At 40.5% G+C, this 6,980-nt stretch overlaps 1 pseudogene; it reads left to right on the top strand.

The window, feature by feature from the left end:
* Positions 1 to 329: 329 nt before the first annotated feature.
* Positions 330 to 6,980, top strand: part of LOC116081005 — a 9,242-nt pseudogene continuing 2,591 nt past the window's right edge.

Here is a 6,980-nt window from a genome sequence, read left to right on the forward strand (position 1 = left end):
CTCCTCTATATTCTGTTTTTATTTCTCCATGCCTTTGTTCCTCTGGGGCAAATAAATCTCCTTTATTCTGAGAACTTGGTCTTGGCAGTCTTAAGCCAATATTGATCCCTATACATGGTTTCCTCTCTTTTCTTTTTCTTTTAGCCTTTGAGAAGGTTAAGCTGATTCCATGGTAGACTTTAAATTGGCAGTTAAGGAGCATAGGTCTGAAAACTGGGCAAGTCCAAGCAAGCCCAGGCAAGTCAATTACAAATAGAAAAAAACCCCAGGCTCCAGCCTTCACACCCAGGTAATGGAATGTCCCAGCAACCTGCCCTGAAGCAAGGACAATGGATCAGCAGCAGTTTCTAGACTCCTTCAGCTACTTCCCCAGTACACTTCTCAGACATCCCCAGCAAGTTTCCAGCCCCTATACCCTGGTAATGGAATGTCCTTAGAGATTGACCCAAAAGATTAACATAGAGGTCACCTACTCTGGAATTCCCTAGTGTGCTTTGAATCAGGCCTATAAGATCACTCGTGAAATGTTTATAAAAAGATAAAGAGCAAGGAGAAGGAGAATATGTTTTAGTGGATGTGTGGTGAGGTGTGGGCTCATGCTAAGGGACCAGCCACAGGGCGGTATAGCATAGAATAGAGTTTATTCAGGGTATGGGGAGGGGAGTTGAGAGGGTAATAGAGGCAGAGAAAGACAGAGAGGGGGGGAGGGAAAGGGGGAAGGGGGACAGGGAGAGAGAGGGAGAGAGAAATAGAGGCCAATCATGAGCACATTGGGTTGTGGGGGGGAGGATGAGAAGATAGAGCAGGAGCAGGAAGGCAAAAGCAAGAGCAAGAGAGAAAGGAGGGGCCAACAGCCCCCTTTTATTGTGAGTCAGGCATGCCTGGCTATTGTCAGGTAACTGTGGGGCAGAACTTAGACAAAATGCTAACAACTTGGGTGTCTCTCTGTCTTGGTAATGGAGAGACCCCAACATGATGGACTTCTGGAGAATAAAACACTCTTTATGTTTACATACTATTTGAGTCCAGGGTATCATTCTTCAGCAAATCATAGACCCTTAAATAGCCTATCTTTCTGTCTAGTCCTGCTGGCCTGTAAAGAAGCAAGCCATTCGAGTTTTGGACTTCCTCTGACTTATATAAGGAGCTGTTTCTTCTCATGCTTCATTAGCCTTCGACCTAATCTTTTGACTATATGTATATAGCTATTCACCTTTTTTCATTACTCTATTGGGCCTCTTATATGGTTGTAGCCCCCAAATTACTGATGCTAACTCTCTGCGGTTAATTGTCCTGTTTCTTGGAAGCCTTACCAAAGAGATTCCAGGATTGTGCCTGTCCTTGGGACCTTAAAGAAGCAACAAACTCAAAGAAGATTAAGACCCCATGTTTAAATCATAGAAAAAAAGTAATCAGATGTCACAGGCAGTTATTGGCTGGCCATAAAATTAGTTCCTGATAACCCCACAATAGACACTCTTTAATCCCCCTTCCAGCTTCAATTCTGCCCCATCAAATGGTATCATGTTTGAGTTACAACCTACCTCACTTCCATTCCCCTTCACCCTAAGCACTCAAAGAATTCCTAACTACACTGTATATAAACCCAATGCTTTCCAAAGTCATCATTGCATGCCAGCACTTACATTATAGGTGGGGGGCTTGTGATCCGAGTCAAGACTCAAAATAATAAAAAGACACTTTTGCAAGTTGCAGTGGACTTTGAAATTCTTGGGCTTGTCTGGGTTTCCCTCAGACTCAGGGCATAACAGTATATGCAAACTAACAATATCTTCATTCTCAGTCATTTAAAAAGAACTCTTCCTCTTTATCCATTATACTTGTTACAGGGTTCGTGTTTGTGTGTTTTATGTACCACACATTTATTAAGATTTTGTTTTGATCTCTCTCTCCACATTCTTCCATCCCTTTCTCTGCTCCCTCTCCCTCCCTCTCTCTCCCTTTGCCCTTCCCTCCCCTTCCTCTACCTCCCTGTTTCTTCCTTCACCCTGCTCTTTCCCTCTCTCTCCCTTTCTCTCTCCCTCCTTCCTTCCACCTCTCCCTCTTTCTTTCCTTTTACACTAGTCTTTCTCTGTGGTCTTCAGATTACTTAGATTTTCAGTAATGGATTTCTCATTTGCTAGTTTATTGGTGTTCTGTTTGAATATCATCATTTTCCCTCCATTTAATTCTTTAAGGAGTTCTTTTAACAGTGGAAAATGTTAACAGAGCCTTTAAAGGATTGTCTGTGCTCACCATCTTACCATCCAGACCCGCCCAGATCCTTCTGGGGAGGTTTGGTTTGCCTGGTGCTTTGTTTTCTTTCTTTTGTTTTGTTTTGAAACCCATGCAATATGATGACTCAAAGGCAGGTTTACTGCCTGCTGCTTCTTCCTATGTAAGAAATACGCCTTTGCCTTGTTTGCTTCTGCAGTAACTGAAACTTTAGAAACATTGTAGCAAATTCATGAGCCAGTTGTCCCAGACATTGTTTGCTCTCTGCTGAAGGTACTTGTTTAACAGCTTGGTTGAAATGATTGCTTAAATCTAAACTTTCTCCAGGTGTTCAACCTCTGGCATTGCTGCTCAGATATCCTTCCTTTGTTTTTGCCTTGGCCTGACTCCATTAGTCCCTTTGTGGTCGGCATAAGGCAGTAATTTGTATAATTTGGAGGCTACTGTCAAAGTTTGGAGAGTTTCTGTTCTAACCTGTGTTCAGCCCAAAACTATTATTCCAGAGACTCTTTCACTAGCCCTTGCGAAGGAATAGCTGTGGGCATACATACTTGGTCTTCAGATCGTCAAAGTTTATTGTTATTTTTATTTTATGTCTATCTTTTTAATTCCTAGGTCAGATTAGAACACTATTATTTAACCAAAAGTTATGTTGAAGCCCTGCATGGTAGCCAGCATTCTAGTCCATGTTGGTGAGCTTGTGTGCAGTTGTAGGGAAGAACGCTCATACCATGTTGATTGCTACTAAAATGGAACAGCCAAGCACATGTTCACCTCTGTGCCAAACACAAGAATTTCCTAATGCTTTCTTCTCAGAGATTTTTTTTTTTGCTTGTTTGTTTGTTTTGGTTGGGTGGTTTTTTGTTTTTGTTTTTCAGCTACTTCTGTCAAACTTCTTGTAGCTTACAGATGTGCCAGCCCCTGCTGGTCTCTGGCTTGTTCTCTGTCAAGATAACCACTGTTTTAATTTCTTTCTTAAGTAAAGAATTTCCCACGCTCTGTTTCAGATAAAACCAGTTCCCCAGGCAGAGCCAAAGACTTCCTTCAGCTCCTGTCTCATTTCCCTGCTGAGCAGAACTTTCAGAGCTGGTCCAGAGCTGGGGAGTAGGGGCTGCTTTGACAGTCTGCTATGAGTTGTTACAAGAGGAGCGATGGTAGGGCTGACTCTTTCTCCCCACTGGGCCCTCCTTGCGTGGATCATTTTTTCAAGAACAATTGTGGCCCCAGTATTTTCAACCTGCCATTAAGAGAAAAGAAAAAAGAAGCACATCTTCCCAGAAGAGACATTTGCCAAGTTAAACAGGATTGGATGGTTACGGAAGAGAAAGGCCCTCTCTTGGTGATCTCTGCACCCGGGACAGAGCATTGGTGATGTATGGTCGGAGGTTAAAGGGACAGCTTTGAATCAAAAGCCATGAGGTCTTGCTGTTATCACTGAGAATTGGAGGGTATATCTGAATGAGTGGATCTGATCCTTCTGTGGCCTCAAGGACTATTCGCAGTCACTTTCACTGGCTGTTGTCTTGAGAAGAGATCTAGCACCTGCCTCTTGCCATTCTAGAAGTTCTGCATCCTTCACATTCCATAGCTTGATTTTTAGCTGAGGAACGTAAACATGTGTTCTTGGTGAAAACACCCCTTCAGAATTTCTTCCCCGGCTTTACAAGGTCAGGAAGATGAAATGGGAGGAATTCCTCCCTGCCAAAACTGTCCCTGAGAAATGTTCTTTCAAAGTGCAAATAAAATGACAATCTTCCATTGTAAACTATACAAGTAGAATTATATATTCTGAATCACATACACAAATTAAAGCTGTTTCTGAAGTACATTTTTTCCATGGAGACCCTCTTCCAAGAGTACCCAAAACCTTCTAGGAATCAATGTTATCTATGCTTCAACACGAAGGATTGTTATGTTATTAATTCACTTGGGTTCTGGTTGATCTAAAGCTCTTCCCAGAACATAAACAAAACAAGTTTTGTTTTCTTCCTTTTCCTTTCTTTTCCTTATTTCCATTTTAAGGGAATCCCATACAAAGATATGAGTCATCCAAAGAGGCGAGAGGCACCTCCAGCTGCACTCAATATGCATGAATCATAAGGTCAGTTGCTGACTATTCATTAAGACACGGGTGGGGGAACATCTCTGGGAAAATTAAAATGCTTGAAATTGCCTAAAGGAGCTGAGCAGGTCTAAGTTCCTGCAGAGTGATTGTTTAGTCATTAAATTATATCTGATGCCAAGCATGCTGAACTAACCTTTGACATGGCTGAGCACAATGCATTTTGCAAGGGTGCATGTTAGTTGGGAAAGAAAGTAATTCTAGAAAGACTGTAATATCATTGGAAATGATAGAAAAAAAAACTCACAACAAAGGAAAGCTTGAAATATGCTCCTAAATGAATGATATTCTAAATTGATAGCTCAAATTCAACAAAGTTACTGAACATCTGTCTCACCAATTATTATTCTCATTGTATGAAATGTTGAGCTATAAACAACTTGACAATCAACAGCTACCTCTAGTCCAGCAAGATGACTCAGCGAGCAATTGTGATTGCCTGACAAACTAAATTCAATCTTTGAACCTATGTAAAAAAAAAAAAAAAAAAAAAATCCAGATAGAAAGATGCATATCTGTGATCCCAGCACTCTTGCTACAAAATGGAAACCTGAGACAGTAGAGTCACATGGGAGCTGCAGAGCCAGCGAGCCTGGCGTACAGAGCATGGCAGAAAGAAGAGCAGATTGCCTGCAGCCCCAAAATGTTGTCTTCTGGCTTCCACACAAGTACCTACACAGACACACACACACACACACAGACATACACACACACACAGACACACACACAGACACAGACACAGACACACACACAGACACACACACACACAGACACACACACAGACACAGACACACACACAGACACAGACACACACACAGACACACACACACACAGACACACACACACACAGACACACACACACAGACACAGACACACACAGACACACACAGACACACACACAGACACACACACATGCATACACACACACAGACACACACACACAGAGAGACACACACACAGACACAGACACACATATGCACATACACACATGCACACACACACATGTACACACACATGCACACACTCCCATACACATGCCCACACATACACAAAGGTATGCATGCTTGCATATGCACATGCACACAGTGATAATCCTTAAAAGAACTACCTTTAAACAAATCTGCATGCTGGTGTTTCCCACTGCTTATGGCACCAAATATTTCTTCCTGTACACCTGTGAAAACTGGCATTTCTTACCAACACTTTCTGTTCCAATAATTTTTAATTATTTACTGTCATAGTGCTATACTTGGTGAATCTTCCCTTTCAATGTTTTTTTTAATTAATTTTATTTATTTTATTTTTTTGGTTTTATTTTTTTCGAAACAGGGTTTCTCTGGGTAGCCCTGGCTATCCTGGAACTCACTCTGTAGACCAGGCTGGCCTCGAACTCAGAAATCTGCCTGACTCTGCCTAATGGTGTTTTTTTAAAATATATTAATTTCTGCTTTTATTTAGTTCAAATAGGATCTTGTGCTAAAAAGAGAAACTATCACTATGCTAACAATGACTGTATCAGGGTTTCAGAATACAACTGGTTTTTACACTCCTCATTTTCTATACTTATGAACAAGACATTCCTTTAATATACAGATAATCAAAATATGCACTCAGGTACAATTATCTAGTATTCTTAACAGCAAAATATCAAATGCATACAAATTGCATAGTAAAAACTAAAATATGTATTGCAAACTTCCACCTCAGGTTGGAAAGATCAGAAATACTGAAATGAAACCTTTTTAAAATTATATGAGTGTGAATCCAACTCATGTTCATGCACTGTAATCCAACAGAAACATAATAAGGGCCATTTATTTGTGTAAGTTTCATTGCTTGGCAGAAAAGTCAAAGGTGACATTTGTAATCATCTAATACCACCTTGGCATCAAAGAATGAAGAATAATTTAAATTCTCTCTCTTTTTTCTTCAGCATTTTCTTGAGACAGCCTCTTGTGGCCAGGATGCCCTCATATTCCTTATCCCTGAGCTCCTGATTCCGTCGACACGCCCCAAGGGTTAGGATGCTAGTTACTCACCACAATATACAGCTGCAATTTTCCTTTTTATATAAAGATCCACCTTATTTACTAGCTCAGATCCTATTTGAAATTATTTTAAAATTTGGCTGTACATTTAAGTATCACTTGAGCCACTCTAATTTATATTGTTAGTTTCTTTTTTGTTTGGTAGGTTTTTTTGTTTTGTTTTGTTTTGTTTTTTGTTTTTTGTTTTTTCGAGACAGGGTTTCTCTGTATAGCCCTGGCTGTCCTGGAACTCACTCTGTAGACCAGGCTGGCCTCGAACTCAGAAATCCGCCCGCCTCTGCCTCCCAAGTGCTGTGATTAAAGGCCTGCGCCACCACCACCCGTATTGTTAGTTTCAAAATGTTGTCTTTTTTCTGTGCTGAAAGGAAATGATGTATCAAATCTGTTGTGGATTTGTTGAAAGTATTTCTTTATGATGTTCACATTAGCATATTTTTAATATTTTAAACAACACAGAAATGCTTTCTTGGCTTGTTTGTCCATTCAGTGCTCTAACAGTAGTAAGCTTCTTTTATTTATTTATTTTTTTATTTTAGATATTTTCTTTATTTACATGCGAATTTCTCCATTCCCAG

The sequence above is a fragment of the Mastomys coucha genome, unplaced genomic scaffold (genome assembly GCF_008632895.1).
Source record: "Mastomys coucha isolate ucsf_1 unplaced genomic scaffold, UCSF_Mcou_1 pScaffold6, whole genome shotgun sequence".
NCBI lineage: Eukaryota > Metazoa > Chordata > Mammalia > Rodentia > Muridae > Mastomys > Mastomys coucha.